Source organism: Nuphar pumila, chromosome 15 (genome assembly GCF_984573655.1).
Source record: "Nuphar pumila chromosome 15, dmNupPumi1.hap1.1, whole genome shotgun sequence".
Classification (NCBI taxonomy): domain Eukaryota; kingdom Viridiplantae; phylum Streptophyta; class Magnoliopsida; order Nymphaeales; family Nymphaeaceae; genus Nuphar; species Nuphar pumila.
This window is the reverse complement of record NC_143263.1, coordinates 56,982,096-57,000,252: the sequence shown is the minus strand read 5'-3', so window position 1 is coordinate 57,000,252 and position 18,157 is coordinate 56,982,096.

The window sequence follows — 18,157 nt, the reverse complement described above, 5'->3', positions numbered from 1 at the left end:
AAGAAGAAGTTGAAGAGGATAATACACTTACCAAGGGAGGGATGTGAATCTCTAGGCAGATTGAGGGGTTGCTTCTGGCATAAATCCCAATGGTGCGAAGGTTGGCACAAGTTCCAATACAAGCGAAGGAGGAGTTAGCTATGGTGAAGAAAGTGTTTCTTTCAAACCCAAAAGGAAAACAAAATAGGGTGTGTTGGCATTGGAAGGGAAAAGAAGAGAAGATAAAGGGGGTTGGATGCCTAGTGGACCCTACCCAACCTCTCATTAAGCTCTTTATGCGCTCCTCCCAAACCAGATCTAATTTGGGTTAGGTTTGGGCTCTGTTCGGTCCCAAACCCTAAATCGTGTTTTGTTGTAACATTCTATTTTTTACTGGGAAAATTCTTGGATTTTTTTTAAAGCCTAAACCCTTTTTAAAGACTTTGTTATTTTTAAACCACAAAAAAAACAACAGGCAAAATATAGCAAACCTGATTAAACTTGGACGAGTTATAATCAAACCACAACACACACATACATGATTGAAATAGAGATTTAACGTAACCATTCATTAAATCAGAGTTTAAATAAAACATAAATGTCCAACTGTCCAAAACAAGAGCCAAAATATTTAGAAAGAGCCAAAAGAGTTTGAGAAGAGGGTTGGAAAATCTGTCTTGGCACCACTCCAAGTATACTGCATGACCACTTTATTCATTACCTTAAAAATGGTAAAAGAAGGGGGTCAAACCATGCCTTAATACGTAACACTCTACTATATAAATATGAAAAAAATTTCAAATACACAAAGCATGCAATGAATATATCAATCAAGTATATATCACTGATCTAGATTACATATACACACATATGAGCATACATATAAATAAACAACATTAACTTACTTTTTAGCACAATACCAACATTCAAATTTGTCAGTAATCAAGATCATGCACTATTGCATACAACCATTTTATACATCTCAACCTGTGGAACATGAAAAACATGTGAAGTAGATGAACTTTATCTCTAATGCATTGTTTCTCTTTTCTCACCCTATAAGAGTACACTTTCAGGGACTCAACTTCGATCTAACCAATCTGATAGGGGTTCATTATGCCATATATTTTATTAATCCCATGAACTTAGAAAGATCTACAAACACCTACTGAATTGACCAACAATCGAGAGACACTCCAGTGATCCACAAAATTGATTTCTACACTGCAAAGTCATGGATATATCAACTTAGGCCTTATCAGGTAGTCTTGATTCCCTACGCCGAGGATGAGAAACCGAGAAGATGCCTCACTCTCCAAATTAGTCATTTCTTTCGTTGATCGTGTGTACTGCCTACCTTCTTTAAGATAGACAATTGTTTTGAATGGGTCCTTAGTGTTGATTAATTAAACTCACAAGTTAACTCAAGTGTCTCAGTACTAAGGGCCTTCAGCCCAAGCCTCCCTCAGGATGCTCTTACAACAACTCAAGAAAACCATTAACCTATTCAAACCAAGCCCACGGTAACATATCCCCATTCTTGGATACCCTGGAGCCAGACTCGTGGTAATATACTCCCCTCAAGAGTAGCCTTAAGTCATACTTCCCTTTAGGTTAAAGAGTATATGTGCATGCATTACAATTATTCATTATAGGGTGTACATAAACACCGCAATGCTTTCACTGAACGTATGCTCATTCTAGAGCCATGTGCTCGTAGGGTCCCTTATGACCCATGTCCCATCCCACATGCTTTATATGCATCTTTCAACACAATGCATGATGCCCATGCCTATACATAAACCATTTATACATTATTCATATAATTTATTATCACACATGACTTATCTCATTATGATTCATCACATCAAGTAACATGACATTCAACATAATCATCATGCATACACTTAACACACTACCACATATCAATTTTGCAAATTTCATAGACTATACACAAATTCATACATTGACTATATGCATGTGAGCATGACAGGCATTGAATCACATAGGTTCACAAGCATTACTTAAAAACAGTAATTAGCAAAAATTATGCTGCTTTTACAGGCTCTGCCATGACTTATACTGAGATCTTATAGTCAATAATTTTTTTGAATAATACTTACAATGTACCCTAACATTTTCAAGTTACATATCTACAAAACCTCTTATATATTTAGTGTAGAAATTTCTAGACTGAAACTGAGTTTTCTGTCAACAGTTACAAGTGCAAAATTCTGTTTTTTGAAGAAATATTACATATCTGCTGGATCTTGGCACCAAGGATCTTCTTTAATGACAATGTCCCATCATTTATCTTCTCTTGAATGTAATAATACTTTAATTGAATGTGCTTTGTCCTTGAATGAAATACTGGATTCTTTGCAAGGCACAAAGCACTCTGACTGTCACTGAAGAGAACACTTTTGTCCTGTTCCTTTCTAATCTCCTCCAGAAAATTCTTCAACCACACCATCTCCTTTTCGGCCTCAGAAATACCAATATATTCAGCTTCTGTGGTTGAGAGGGCAACACATTTCTGAAGTCTTGACATCCAACTGATAACGGTGTTACCAAATGTAAACATATATCCGGAAGTCCTCTTCCGTCCATCCATGTCTCCACCAAGGTCTGCATCTACAAAACCTTGCAAGTTTGCACTTCTCCCACTGAAACAAAGTGTCATACCTAATGTCCCCTTTATCTCAATATCCACTTCACAGCTTCCCAATGCTCTGGTCCGGGATCCGCCATATAACGGCTCACAACTCCCATTGCATAAGCAATATCTGGTCTGCTGCACACCATGGCATACATGAGACTGACAACGGCTAAGGCATATAAGACCTTAGCCATTTTCTCTTGTTCCTCATCTGTCTTTGGTGACTGCTCCTTCGAGAGTTTGAAGTGACTTCCCAGCGGGGTGCTCCTAGGCTTTGCATCTTGAACTCTAAACCTTTCCAACACTTTTCCAATATATTTTTCCTGTGATAGGTTTAGAGTTCCCTTCTCTCTATCCCGAGTGATCCGCATACTAAGAATCTGGTTTGCTGGGCCCAAGTCCTTCATCTCAAACTCTTTTGACAATTTCTGCTTAAGTATGTTTATTTCCTTCATGCTAGAACCTGCAACAAGTATGTCATCTACATATAAAAGCAAAATAATGTAAGACTCACCAAAGTTCTTTTAGTAACAACAATGGTTCAACTCGAATCTTCTGAATCCACAGTTACACATAAAAGTGTCAAACCTTTTATACCATTGCCTTGAAGCTTGCTTTAGGCCATATAGGTTTTTTTGCAGTTTACACACCAAGTCTCTTTTACCCTAACTTTTGAAGCCTTCAGGCTGCACCATATAAATCTTCTCCTTCAAATCTCTATGGAGAAAAATAGTTTTTACATCCAACTGCTCTAGGTATAAGTTTTCTGCAGCCACAATACCAAGAATTGTCCTTATGGTAGTCAATTTCACCATGAGAGAGAATATCTCAGTGTAGTCAATCCCCTCCTTTTGCAAAAATCCTTTTACTACCAATCTTGTCTTGTACCTCTTGCTGCCATTAGACTCATCTTTCACTCTGTATACCCATTTGTTCAGCAATGCTTTCTTCCCCTTCGGTAATTTAGTTAACACCCAAGTCTCATTCTTTTGCAAAGACTTGATTTCATCTTGTATTGCTAACTCCCACTTAACCAAATCTTTCACCTACATTGCCTCAGAAAAATGTTATGGCTCGCCAGAGTCAGTCAACAACAAGTAGGAGAATACTGAGTCAAAGGTTTAGGTACTCTAATAGATCTCCTCAACTCAGGTGCAGGAGTGGTTGACTCTGTATTAGAGTCTACCTCGACTGTCTCAGGGTTATTTGTTGAGATTTTCTCCAAGTTAATCTCTCTCATCATATCCCCCTGTTTCTCTGTCCCCTCTGATTCTACATTGGACCTGTCTTTGTAAAACATATTCTCATTAAACGTTACATCATTGGTTCTTATTACTTTTTAGTTTTCTTCATTCCAGAAATGATAACCAAAGTAATTAGAGCCATATCTAATGAAATAACATTTTCGGGCCTTAGCATCTAGCTTATCCCTATTTTCAAAATCAATGTGTACGTAAGAAACACAACAAAAATTCTTAAATAAGATAGATTTACCTTCTTCCCCGTTCATTCTTCTTCTGGCAGTTTCATATCCAATGGGACTGAGGGACCCCGATTGATCAAATAGGCTGCAATATTGATAGCATTAACCCAAAATGCCTTGGGCAAACCTGCAAGCAGTCTCATGCTCCTCGCACGCTCATTGAGAGTTCTATTCATCCTTTCAGCAACTCCATTCTGTTGTGGTCGGTTCGGAACAGTCTGACTCATTTTAATTTCGTTCCCTGCACAAAATGCTTTAAACTCTGCACTGTCATACTCCCCTCCATTGTTAGACCGTAGGCCCTTCACTTTCAACCCTGTCTTATTTCTATCTCTATTTTCTACTTCTTAAAAGTGGCAAAGCATCAGATTTATTCTTCAAAAAGTAAACCCACGCCTTTCTGGTGGAATTATCAATGAAGGTCACATAGTATCGTGAGCCTCCAAGGGAACAAATAGGGGCTGGTCCCCAAACATCAGTGTGTACTAGCTCCAATTTCTCCGCCCTCGGTTCTCTTTTGATTTTCGAGAAACTGACCCATTTTTGTTTGCCTAATATGCAATCCTCACAAAAACCAATGTTTACAGACTTCAAGTCTGACAATAGTCCCTTTGATGCTAACACCTTCATCCCTTTCTCGCTCATGTGCCCGAGTCTACAATGCCACAACTTAGTATCTGCTTCCAAACTCACCGAAGCAACAATATCTTGGTCATTATCAGTCATGTATAGGGTCCCCAATTTTCTTTCCTGTGCAACAACCAATATTCCTTTCATAATTTTCCAAAAACCATGTCCAAATACCGTTGTATACCCAACATTATCCAACTGACCTATTGAGATCAGATTTCTCTTTAAACCAGGTATATAATGAACATTATGCAATGTCTATTTGGACCCACAAGCAGTCCTAATATGCACATCATCAACTAAATAAACCTTACCGAGCTTTTCGGCCACGAAGTTGTGCATAAGCTCTTTGCACAGAGTGGAGTGAAAAGAGGCATCTAAGTCTAGAATCCACGACTCGATCAAACTGCCCATGCTCAAGATCAAAACGTCCTCAAAACATGTAGTTTCTTCAACTGTTGCATTCACAGACTGAGTGTTGTCCTGATTCTTCTTCTTCTTAGGGGCTTTGCAATCCCACTTTAGATGACCCTTCTTATTGCAGTTCCAACACACAAGGTTACCACGAGATCTCGACTTACTCCTTCCCTTTGACCTTGACTTACAACGGTTTGAACTTTGGCCCCGTTGGAAGTTCCTCCCTCTGCCTTCGAAACTCAAGGCAGCGCCTGAGGATTCTCCCGACTCCTTTCTTCGAATATTCTCACTGAGAATCATATCTCGGATTTCTAAGAGTTTCAACTTCTTCTGGCCAGACGAACTGCTCACCGCAGTTATCGTCACACCCCAACTCTCGGGTAAAGAAGAGAGTAGTATAAGGGCTTTTATCTCATCATCGAAATTGATGCTCACCGAACTCAACTGACTCGTGATGGTGTTGAACTCATTGATATGATCTGTCACAGAGGCACCCTCAACCATCTTCAGATTGAACAACCGCCACATCAGATACACTTTGTTAGAGGCGGATGGCTTCTCATACATGTTTGACAATGCCACCATCAAATCTGTCGTCGTCTTCTCATTTTCATTGTTAAACGCAACATTGCGAGACAGGGTGAGACAAATCACACCTAGGGCTTGTCGATCCAACAATAGCCATTCTTCTCCCCCCATCGTCTCCGGTTTCTTTCCCGATAGAGGCTGATACAGTTTCTTTTGATACAGCAGATCCTCAATCTGCATCTTTCAGAAATCAAAATACTTGCCGTCGAACCGATCGATCTTTATCTTTCCCTCTTTCATTCTTGCTTCAATGAACCTTGCTCTGATACAAATTGTTAGGAAAACCACGAGCAAGAAACAACCAAAAGGAAACAAAGAACACGAACGATCAAACAAAACACAAGAAGAACACAGATTTACGTGGAAAAACCTCTCCTCAAATCTGAGAGAGAGTAAAAAACTACGGTCGCCCAGAGAGAAATCTTATTACTCTTATCTAACAGTTACAAGATGGAGAAAGAAAAGTGAGAATATAAACAAGGCAAGGACGACAACCCTAACCCTAACCAAATCGGGTCTGATCCACTGGAAACTGGGTCCCAAACATAAGTCCAGAAAAAATTCTTCTTGGGGGGGGGGGGGGGAGGCTGCCCCCCTATAACCCCCCGCCAGGGGCGGCCCCTCCTGGACCCCCGCCCGCTCAGCGGGACCTGCGCAGGAAGGATCCCCCGAACCCCCCTTCTTGCAAGGGCAAAAAACAATGAATCAGGCTCCACAACTCATCAAAACACATGTTCAGATCCGGCCCAAATGCATGATCCAATACTATTGGGTGATTTTACGCTGATATAAACCAAATCTAGCCTTATATACTCACTATAAATGATGTCTTCCTAACTCAATCCATCCTCTGGTAGAGACTAGTGCCCCCTCTTTTTATTTTTTATTTATAGAAGTGGCTTTATCCTTGTGTCTACTATGGGATACATTCTCTTTGTGCATTTTTCCTTGTACAACACATTGCTGCCATGTTTAGAACTAATTATGACTTTGCATTAGTTACTCTGCTCTGCCATAGTCATGTTGAATCCTGCCTCCCATTGTAGTTGTTTCTTTTATACTGTTATTGCTTCAATTATATTATGCTTGTTTTTCTTTTCTGTTTCTTGTGTTCTATACTGTTATCATGACCATCCATATAATTTTATTTATGGTATTTTTGTTGTACATGGCTTGTGGGTTATTTGCTATTGTGAGATACTTTAAAACTTGTTTTTTGTTTGTTAAACATTTAGGGGCTTAAAATATTTCCTCATGAAAAACCATGTCTATAAGCATAAAATTTCTGCTGTATAAAATTGCATAAGAAATCTTTCAGAAGAAAAAAATAGGAAAAGATAGTGAGCAACAGGATAACACATTATGGAATCCATGTTGATATTGTGTTGCTGACCGTCTGATGAGATTATGTTGCTGACCGTCTGATGAGATTATGTTGTGATGTTACTTTCCTCTGGTTCTGCTCAAAGGTAATCTCAACTCTTTATGTTGTCCTCGTATAATTTTCAAGGACATTGTACTTAAGGTCCTTTTTGCTTGAGCATCATCAGTATTTTTGTGGTACTTGTTCTCTTTAAGTAATGTTCTCTCTGTTACATTTTAATAATTGTCATTTTGCTTTGTCACATATATTTAGACTTTGGAATCAAGTGAGTTTTGTCATGAAATTTTTGTTTGTGGTAGGATTGTCTAGGCACTTGTAGATTTTGCTCCTTAGCATAGTATATTCATTTGTTTATGGTGGTATCTTTGGCTTGAATGAATTCAAAAACTCATATTATTAAACTTTGCACTGTATATTGGCTATACTTTTGCAAGGTGCATCTGCATCCTTTTACTCCTTGTTTGAAGCTCATATATCATTTATCTTGTCATGGAGTTGGTAACCTTCATTTTGTACTGGATTCATAAATCTCGTAGATGCAACAACCTTGCAAAAAGAAACGTCACAAAAGAAATGGTCGGACCCTATTCAGCAACAAACCAACCATGTGTAGTGCATTCAGAAGTGAAAACATATGTTTGTGACGTCTTTATTGATCCACCAAGCCAAATAGCTTCGCTATGACACTGCAACCACAATCATGAAGTTGAAAGCTAAGATCAAAGACTACAGAGAAATCCAAACAGCTATGATAGTTGAAAGCTTGCGTTTAATTTAAATGTGCAGCTCAATGACTGAAATTTGCTCTGTACTAATATGTATATTTAAAACATGGGCTTCAAATTGAACTATTAATCCCAACTTTCTCCAAACTGATCTCTTAAGATTCTGGTTTGTTACAAATTTATTTGTTTTGCACTTAGTATCGAGAAAGACAGCCATTCTCATACCATAGAGCGTCATCTACAACAACAACAACAACAACTACGCCTTCATCCCAAAACAATTGGGGTCAGCGATATGAACCAAAAAAGAAATTCATTTTGGGTCTTCCACATGAATCCTTTTCCTCCAATCATTTCTATCCAACGCCATGTCCTCGGTGAGGTTCAAAGCATTCATATCCTTTCCTATCATCTCCATCCAAGTCTTCCTAGGCCTACCCCGACCTCTTTTAACTAATATATTTTCCCATTTCTCCAACCTTCTAACTGGAGCATCATTAGGCCTTCGCCGAATATGTCCAAACCACCGTAAACGATTCTCTCGCATCTTATTTTCAATGGGTGCAACACCTACCTTCTTACGTATCTCTTCGTTTCGAATCTTATCTTTTATTGTATTTCCACACATCCATCTAAGCATCCGCATCTCAGCTACACTCATTTTTTGAATATGATGTCTCTTGGCAGCCCAACATTCCGTACCATATAGTAAAGCGGGTCTAATAGTCGTCCTATAAAACTTTCCCTTCAACCGCAATGGCATTCTACGATCGCACAGCACTCCAGTAGCACTTTTCCATTTCATCCACCCAACCTTTATCCTATGATTTACATCTCCATCAATTTCTCCATACTTTTGAATGATGGATCCCAAATATTTGAAATAATCATTTACCGGTATATCTTGCTCACCAAGCTTCACTACACTCCCATCACTACTTCGTTGCTTACTAAACCGACATTCCATATATTCAGTCTTACTCTTACTCAACTTAAAACCTCTAGCTTCCAATGTCTGTCTCCATAATTCTAACTTAGCATTAACCCCAGCTCTAGACTCATCAATCAAAACAATATCATCAGCAAACAACATACACCACGGTACATTTTCTTGAATTGATCTCGTAAGCTCATCCATCACTATTGCAAATAGGAAAGGGCTTAAAGCAGATCCTTGATGTAACCCAACCGTTATCGGGAAATTGGTTGTCACCCCTCCACAAGTGCGGACATTGGTTACTACTCCTTCATACATATCTTTAATTATACTAATGTACTTGAGAGAAACACCTTTCTTCATCATTGTCCACCAGAGAACGTCCCTAGGTACTCTATCGTATGCCTTCTCTAAATCAATAAAAACCATATGCAAATCTTTGTTCCTCTCTCTATATCTTTCAATAAGTTGTCTAAGAAGATGTATAGCTTCCATAGTTGATCTTCCAGGCATAAAACCAAATTGATTCTCCGATATCATGACAACCTTCCTCAACCTAGACTCAATCACCCTCTCCCAAAGTTTCATAGTATGACTCATGAGTTTTATACCATGATAGTTTGTGCAATCTTGTATATCACCCTTATTCTTATATAAAGGCACCAAAGTACTCTTCCTCCACTCATTAGGCATCTTATTTGTTCGCCAAATCAAGTTAAAAAGATTTGTCAACCATTCTAAACCTTTCTCTCCCAAGCATTTCCAAGCCTCGATAGGTATACTATCTGGGCCAACTGCCCTTCTTGATTTCATTTTCTTCAAAGCCTCTGCAATTTCTTTCTTTTGAATCTTGCGCATGAAGTCACGATTTATCTCATGAAAAGGAATGGAGAAGTCTCCAAGATCTTGAGCATGACTATCATTAAATAGCTTATCAAAATAATCTTTCCATCTCTCCTTAATCTCCTCATCTTTGACTAAAACCCTTTGCGTTTCATCTTTGATACATCTAACCATACCCAAATCCTTCAATTTCCTATCTCTCATCTTTGCAAGCCTATAAATATCCTTCTCGCCTTCTTTGGTATCCAACTTGTCATAAACCTCCTTATATACCTTAGCCCTCGCGTTTCGAACAACTTTTTTAGCTTCCTTCTTTGCTATCATATACTTCTCCAAATTCTCATTATCACGACTCTTACTTAGATTTCTATAACACTCTCTTTTAACCTTAATAGCTAATTTGACATCCTCGTTCCACCATGATGTATCCTTACCTAGTGGTGCACCGCCTTTAGACTCACCCAATACCTCCTTAGCTACTTTTCTCATACCACCCGCTATCTTATTCCACATTGATTCTGAATCCTCCTCGAGACACCAATCAACTTCCTTAACTACCTGCTCTACAAACATTCCTTGTTTAGCTCCTTTCAGTGCCCACCACTTAATTCTAGGATCTATCCTATGTCTATCCCTTTTGCGGCATTGTCTAATTCTAAGATCTAAAATTAAGACTCTATGTTGTGTAGCTACACTTTCTCCTGGTATAACCTTACAATCGATGCAACAACCCCTATCTCTCTTTCTAAGTAGGAAAAAATCTATCTGACTCGTATTAACCCCACTTTTAAATGTTACTAGGTGAGACTCCCTCTTCCTAAACCAAGTGTTTGCTAAGATCATATCATAGGACAAACAAAAATCTAAAATCCTTTCTCCACTTTCATTTCTTTCTCCTATACCATAGCCTCCATGGATATTCTCAAATCCATCCCTACTAATGTCTACATGTCCATTAAGGTCACCGCCGATGAAAAGCTTTTCTCCATAAGATGTCTCTTGTACTACTCCATCTAAATCTTCCCAAAATTGATGCTTAATGGAATCATCTAAACCTACTTGAGGTGCATAAACACTAATAATATTAATAATATCCGTACCTAATACTAATTTAATAAGTAAAATTCTATCACCCTTCCTACGGACCTCAACTACATTATCTATAAACTGACGACTCATAACAATCCCTACTCCATTCCTATTCCTATTTATTCCTGTATACCAAATCTTATATCCCCAAGGTTCTATCACTTTAGCTTTCTCACCTACCCATTTGGTCTCTTGAAGACATAAAATATCAATCTTTCTCCTACACATAACATCTACTAACTCTACCAACTTACCAGCTAAAGACCCTATGTTCCAAGTGGCTAACCTAATTTTATGGTCTTGGACTAACTTCTTTACCCCCACCCGTCCAACAAAGTGAGGGAACCCTTGCCTATTTGACACCACACCCGGGCGCCGGTGTGACGCGTCGCTTCTGGGCGACGACCTAGCAACCCTTGCACATTTATCACTGCCTCCGGGCCTAGAGAGTACAGCGCGTCGCTCAGTAGGGAACGCCCCAACGAAATTCTCATATTGGTTCATTTTCATAGGATATGACAAAGTTTTTATGCTGGCTGTCACAGGCCTACCGCAACCCTCCTCCTTTATCCGGGCTTGGGACCGGCAGTGTATAACTACACAGGCGGAGTTACCATAGAGCGTCATCTAATAGTAAAAAAATTGACCAGTTCCAATTGGATATGATCCATTTTAATTATTGTGAGATCCAATCTCAGATGACAGTAAACTGGTTAGGTTACAGGGCAAAAGTATATATTGTGAGATTCAATCTCGAAGCTTGGATACACGTTATCTTCATTTTTCTTTATGGTCCACCCTCGGCCGGAGAAACAAACAATATGATAGGAAGGACTACAAGGTGTTGATTTTTATCTTGCAGTGACTTAAAGAAGCTTGCTGGTAATTTCCATAGATTGTATAGTCAAACTATGACAATTGGTGCCGATATATTGTATGTTTGCTGTAATTGAACAAAGCAGATTGTCTCTTCAGAATGTGGTGATTTGTCATATTTTAAATTATCTTAGACATGAGTTATCGATCATTTGGGCACTTGATAACCTCGAACTTAGATAATCCAAAGGCTTGGGGATTTTTCTTTGGGTGAGTTACAATAACATAAAACGTTTAGATAGATGCTTGAATCTTGTTATGCTACAACCAGCCCCATCTACGGTTGCTTCTGCTCCTCGAGCTTTGTTTTTCTGAATGTAAAATCATTTGCTCAAATCTAAGATTCAGTTTAAATTATAATCGTTACAATGTTTGGATTACTGGCTATATTCTTAATCGTTCATATCCGTTTCATTGCTTGCATGCAAATCTTCATGACAGGCTTTACACTGCAGTGTGTGTGTGGAATCAGAAGCCCACTGAATTTTATGGCCTTTCCAAGGTGCCAATAGGCACAACACCCTTGTAAAAACATGTGTAGTGGTAGGAGTCAGGTGTAGGGTTTTTCTGTTGCTTTGTAGAGTCAAGTAACCTAATATTGTTGCACCCTGTTCCAATATGATCAATGATATTTCTTGATCTCACTGTGGGTTATGAAGAGTAAGGGCGCATTTGTGTGCCACAGAAAGTGGGTTATTTTCTGCAAAATTGCATTGAGGGGCGTGCATTTCTGCAGGGCCCACAGTTACAAAACAAACAGTGGAATCGTGCATTTTCGTGGAAAACCCTCGATGAGTGTGCCATTTTACATGCTGGAGGTGGGTTTTTCGCGGAAACAGTTCCCGCTGGAGGGGAATCTGATTCCATTTTCGCGGCAGTGAAATCCACGAAAAGGGGTGCCGCGGCACCCCATTATGTGACATGCAAAGGCCCCCTAAGTGTTGACAGCAGAAGCACTTGCTAAACACTGCAGTGTTTAGCATAAGCAGTGTTTATCAAATGTAGAACACTTTAATAGGATGAGAATCATTAGACTGTAATCTTTTCAAAAAATAATATGGGAGCAGTCAACTTATTGCAGAATTTCCAAGTCTCTCAATTTGTATCGATATGTATATTTAATTCGAGTTTGTGGCTAAAAACTTGGTTGATTCAAAACATGGGCTTTGATCAACGTATAAAACTCAAACGGACTCCAAATCCAATATGCAATATACCTTATCCAACTTGATCACATATTATACTATGAAATACGGATATGGATTTTATGTTTAACATGTCTAAGTTCTTATAGCTAAATTCTTAAATTCCATGGATGTCATCTAATTCATAAATTTTGAAGTTACAAATAGCAGAGATGGTAAAAGTGCTAGAATCAAATGAAATATACATTGAAATAAGTTATTACAATGTCCATGTAACTCAGTCTAGGAGCAGTGAAATCACCCCAATTGATCCTACATTTTCCTTACCTCCAAACAAGGAGATGCTTGTTGCCATTAGCTTGGAATTTGTCCTCGTAATAATATTTTTAATTTGGCAAATACTTCATCCATTTCTTGATCATTTGTATCATATCCCAACAAAAGTTGAATGACAATTATAAAAATGTAACGAAGCAACAACATTGAAAATTATCCCTACTAACAACCTATATGATGCTTTTATTGTTTAACACTATAGAAGCCTGCTTGCCACACAAAAACTATACGGCAAATATGATGACACGATCTAATAATCTCCATGTATCAGCTACTAGAGCCTCACAAATCTTTCATAGATTGCATATAAATAAGAAATTTATAAATCTACAAGACACGAAAATATGAAAATAGGACACTATAACAAGGCTGACCTTGCTACAAGAAAGACCATTCTAAATTTTAAAGTATAACTGAAATAACTTAATGCATTCTACTAAATTTTCAGCAGCCATTAGTTAGATGCTATGGTTTCAAATAGAGGGGCTCCACTAAATTATCTTTAGAAAGTAACCGAACTTGCACATCCCTATATCAGGGAACATGATCAATACGCACGGAGGCATGGCACCAGCCTACTACACTTGGTAGTCCCTGAAGCCAGAGCTTTGATTGGGCATTTCAACAACAATTGGTAGGCATAGCATGAATTGAACAATAAACCACACAAATGCGTTGGTTCAAGAAAAGATGAATGGCAGACCTAAGTTTGGTGAATGGTTCTATATAAGTCATGCTAGCTTGAGTATTTCATCAAAGAGACAGTGGACGACTACACCTTCGCCATGGTTCAAACACCCCCTCTGTACATATATTTTATTTGTTTGATAAAAAAATACCATCTCAATAATAGATAACATGAGCTTCAAAAAGTAACAATTTAGGCTAAAAAAACAGTCAATGAAATAGAAAAGTGGAGAATACCTTTCTCAAGAGTTCCATCCAATCTTAAATGCATTTACCAAGTTTCACACCATAGCACCATTCATTCTATGTCTCACTTTTATTTTCCCTCTCTCTCTCTCTCTCTCTCTCTCTCTCTCTCTCTTGGAGCGAGGGCTTTGGGGATGCGTTTTTGGGTGTGTGATTAGGGTGGCTGGTTTTCAGATGAGGCAGATCACCAGGTAGCGGTCGTCGGGGCTAATCGGGTCCTTGGAGTAATTGGAAAAGGTGAAGAACGGGTTTTCATTTTTTAATGACACATGCCATCTGATGGTAAAAAATTGATCGATTCTGATCGGATCCAGTTCGATTTTGAATCAGCCAATTCTCTGAATCATTTTTCAAAATCAATCAAGACTGGAAACCAATTTTGACAACATTGCCATGGATCAAGAGTGGATTTTGTCAGGCTAAGGACTTTCTTTTTTGGACAAATTCTTAAAAAATCAGGTGTTACAGTTCTGGTATAAAGTGTTGCCTACTTTAAGACAGATTTCTTGCATGTTTTTTTTTGCTGCAGATTTGTCCATTGTTTTGCTTTTTTGCTTGTCATCTATGATGATTAGAATTTATTACCACCACTTATTTTTTTATTATAATTTTAAATCAACTTTCTATTATTAGAAAAATGTTCAGCATGTTGTGAATCTAATGTTGTATGAAGAACACAAACCATAATAAAGCTGAGATAGCCATTAGAAAAGCATGTGGAGAAGCTAACATATAAACATGAAAGGAAAAACAAATGGTATGTTGTTTAAATAGAGCTATACTCTATATTTTGACTAAATAGGTCTAATTGCTACTAGATGTGCACTTGGTTAAAATAGGTTCATCCAAGTAAATTGTTTTTGGTAGACATTATGTGAGCTTTGCTATAGGTTCGTCTATATAAACCTTTCAAGCTATTTGGGTTTCTCTTACGTATGCTATTTGAGGTGTTATGTTTATATTTTTGTACTCGGTCCATGAATTGCTGTATATTTTTGTATTTACTCTATCAATTGCTTCACTACTGAAATGTATAATTACTACTGTAATTTACAATTTTTTTTTGACTTTTGGGGTCCATACAAGCAAACACCACTGCTCTATAACTAGAGCAAGGGCCAAGCAGGCAACAGAGGCAGGCATTTTAAGGATAGAAAATGAGCCCACAAGGGCTCTGCTCATCTGGTATCTGGTAGTGGTGACTTGTGAATGTCACCAAGTTGGCGGGACATCACAAGTTCAAAACCTACGAGTGGCGTCACTTGTTGCAAGGTCGAAACTGGGTTCCTGGCCTGACAGGGGGCCCCTCAAAGGTTTTACCAACCGAAGTCCAGCCAATGAGATCATTGATGGGGTTTCCTTGGATTATCAAAAAGGAAAATGAGACCATTTTCAGGCCTAATTATTGAGAACAGACCTTAAGTAGGCAGCATGATCTATCCAAGCTTGGACCAGCAGCTTGATGCAACAGGCCAGAGGAACCCAATATGGTTAGCCAAGTTCCCAGCCAGGTTTGGCATTAGTGAACCTTGGGGACACTCATGTGAGGCTAGTTAATTATGAGCAGTTACACAACTGCTCAATCACATAATGAATGCACTAAGGTAGTGGTTATATAACACCCCTAAAATTTTATCAAAAAATTTCAAAGAAATTTTTTATTCAACTTATCTATTTGCAAACACAGTGGAATAGTTGTTTTGAAACCGATTCAAAACTTTGGGCGAGTTACAATAACCCCAAAACACTCATCCAACTGGATTTAAAGAACTTAACTCATGGAATTAATTCAAACCAGTACTCAAATCAATTCAGAGTTTGCAAGTCTCATACAACAATCTAACTTAATATAAAAATATTCAAAACAAGCTGGATCTCTTAGAAAGAAAATGATGATGATCCATCTGACGCAACTAAGCAACCCACCATCACGTCAGCTCATGTATTATCAGTAAAATTTTAAAGTAGAAGGCATTAAACCACAACTGCAGTAGGATACACCAAACAACATAAACATGGATATAATCCGAACACAAGAGATAACCATAGGTTTGTGTTCAGATAAACAATTGAATCACACAACACAATATATCAATATGAGCACATTTCACAAACTTCTAACCAAATCATGCTTAAAAGCAATATTCATGATAAGTATCCTACTATGCGTAATTGCAGAAGTAAACACACAATTCATAATAAACTATGCATTTATGTATAAATTGTAATAATGCCAGTGAGTATGTATTTTAATATTTTGTTTCTCTTTTCTCATCTCGAAGGGTACACACTCAGGGATTCTAACTTTGATTCAACAAGTCAATGTGGGTGTCTGTTATGCCATGTGCTTTATTATCCCTATTGAATAGAAGAATCGTCAAACTCTCATCGGAGTTTTTCACTGGAGCAGTTTGTGACCGAGAGAACTCCCTGTGGTCCATATGGAATCGATTCATATGCAGAGTTTTGGGATATACCACCTAGGCAACATGGTAGTCCAACCCCCTACGACCGATGACTAGGGAACAACAGAGATGCTTTGCTCTCCAAAACAATAAATGGTCGACTGATCGAGTGTACCACCACCCTCTCCAAGGTGGTTTCGAGTTTGAATGGGTCACTAGGTGTTATTTAACATTAGGATCATATCTTAATTTCAAGTGCTCTTAGCACACAGACTCCTTAACCCAAGTTCCAGTTTGGGATGCATCCACAACACAAAGCTGTTTATTAACCCATTCAAACAGCTCAGAGTACATACCCCATCGTTGGGTAACTTTAAGCTCAGCCTCCTTGAGGCTTATGTGATTATGTGCATGTTTTGCTATGTCTTCTTTTTCATTTGATTTCTAACAAGCACTCGTGGGTTCTATTGGACCCGGACCCACTCATGAGCCATGTGCATGACCCATACCACATATTTGTTGCATAATTATAGAAAAACACAATACAAGACATTAATGCATAACAATGCATTTCATATACCAATTTTACCTCATTAGGTTGATGATCACGCTGCACTTTTCAAGTCATGCATACCACTGTTCATTATCATCATGCATGCGCTAATTTACATGCTCATATGCTTACAATCGTATATAGGTAGCATGCATAATCCTAATCACTTTCTTTCTTATTCTTAAAATCCACATATGCATTCATCATATTTTCAAATCATGCTCAATGATATATAATGCACATTCTCGTGTTTATGACGTATAACTTCTTAACATACATGATTCATCATAATACACATTCATTTAACATGCATAAAATATCACATAATAAATCTTAGCCATCACCCATCCTGATTAGCAACATAAAAACATGATTAAGCATTAACACGTGCAATTAGGAAAATTTGGCTCCCTATTTACCCAATTTTGAAAAAATCATAAAAAAATCACAGAAAACAATTCTGACCTATAAAATTTAACTGGAGTTGCCCTAACATGTCATGAACAAATTTTCAAAATCTCAGCCCCAAATTCGTTCTCCACAAATCCATAAAAATTATGTAACAAACCTCTGCGAAGAAAAATTACATGACAAACTATTTAAATTACAATTTTTTTTACCAACTTGTAGAATTTATTGAGATTTTCTGTGAACACTTTTGAAAAAGTCCTTATAGATTCTTCTACTATGTATTGGTTTCTACCTAGATTTTTTATAATTTAATTTGAGTTTTTTTGGATATGTTCCTATAATTTTTAAAAGGACAGGTATAAATAGTTCTATAACCAAGACAGAAAAACTGTGCTCTATTACTATAGACGTTTCACCCTCAAAATTGACTCAAACAAAACAAAATAAGATTTCAAAATCAAGCCTCATATGTGTAGATAATCTCAGTATTTTTGTTTGTATTTATTGGATTCATATTATGGGAGATATAATTTTTTTTTAAAACTGGTCGGGTTAAAAACGAGAACAACATAACAATAAATTTTAGAACTCAATCTATCCAATAACTAATATTAAGAAAGCTATAAATACATGATCAACCTTAAATACATATGTTTAAACACATTTACAATACATCAAAGCAAATATCTAAGCTTTGACATGCTAATAAAAATTAAAATAACTACATTCATCATTCCAAAATCATGTTTCTTTCATGGGTTTAT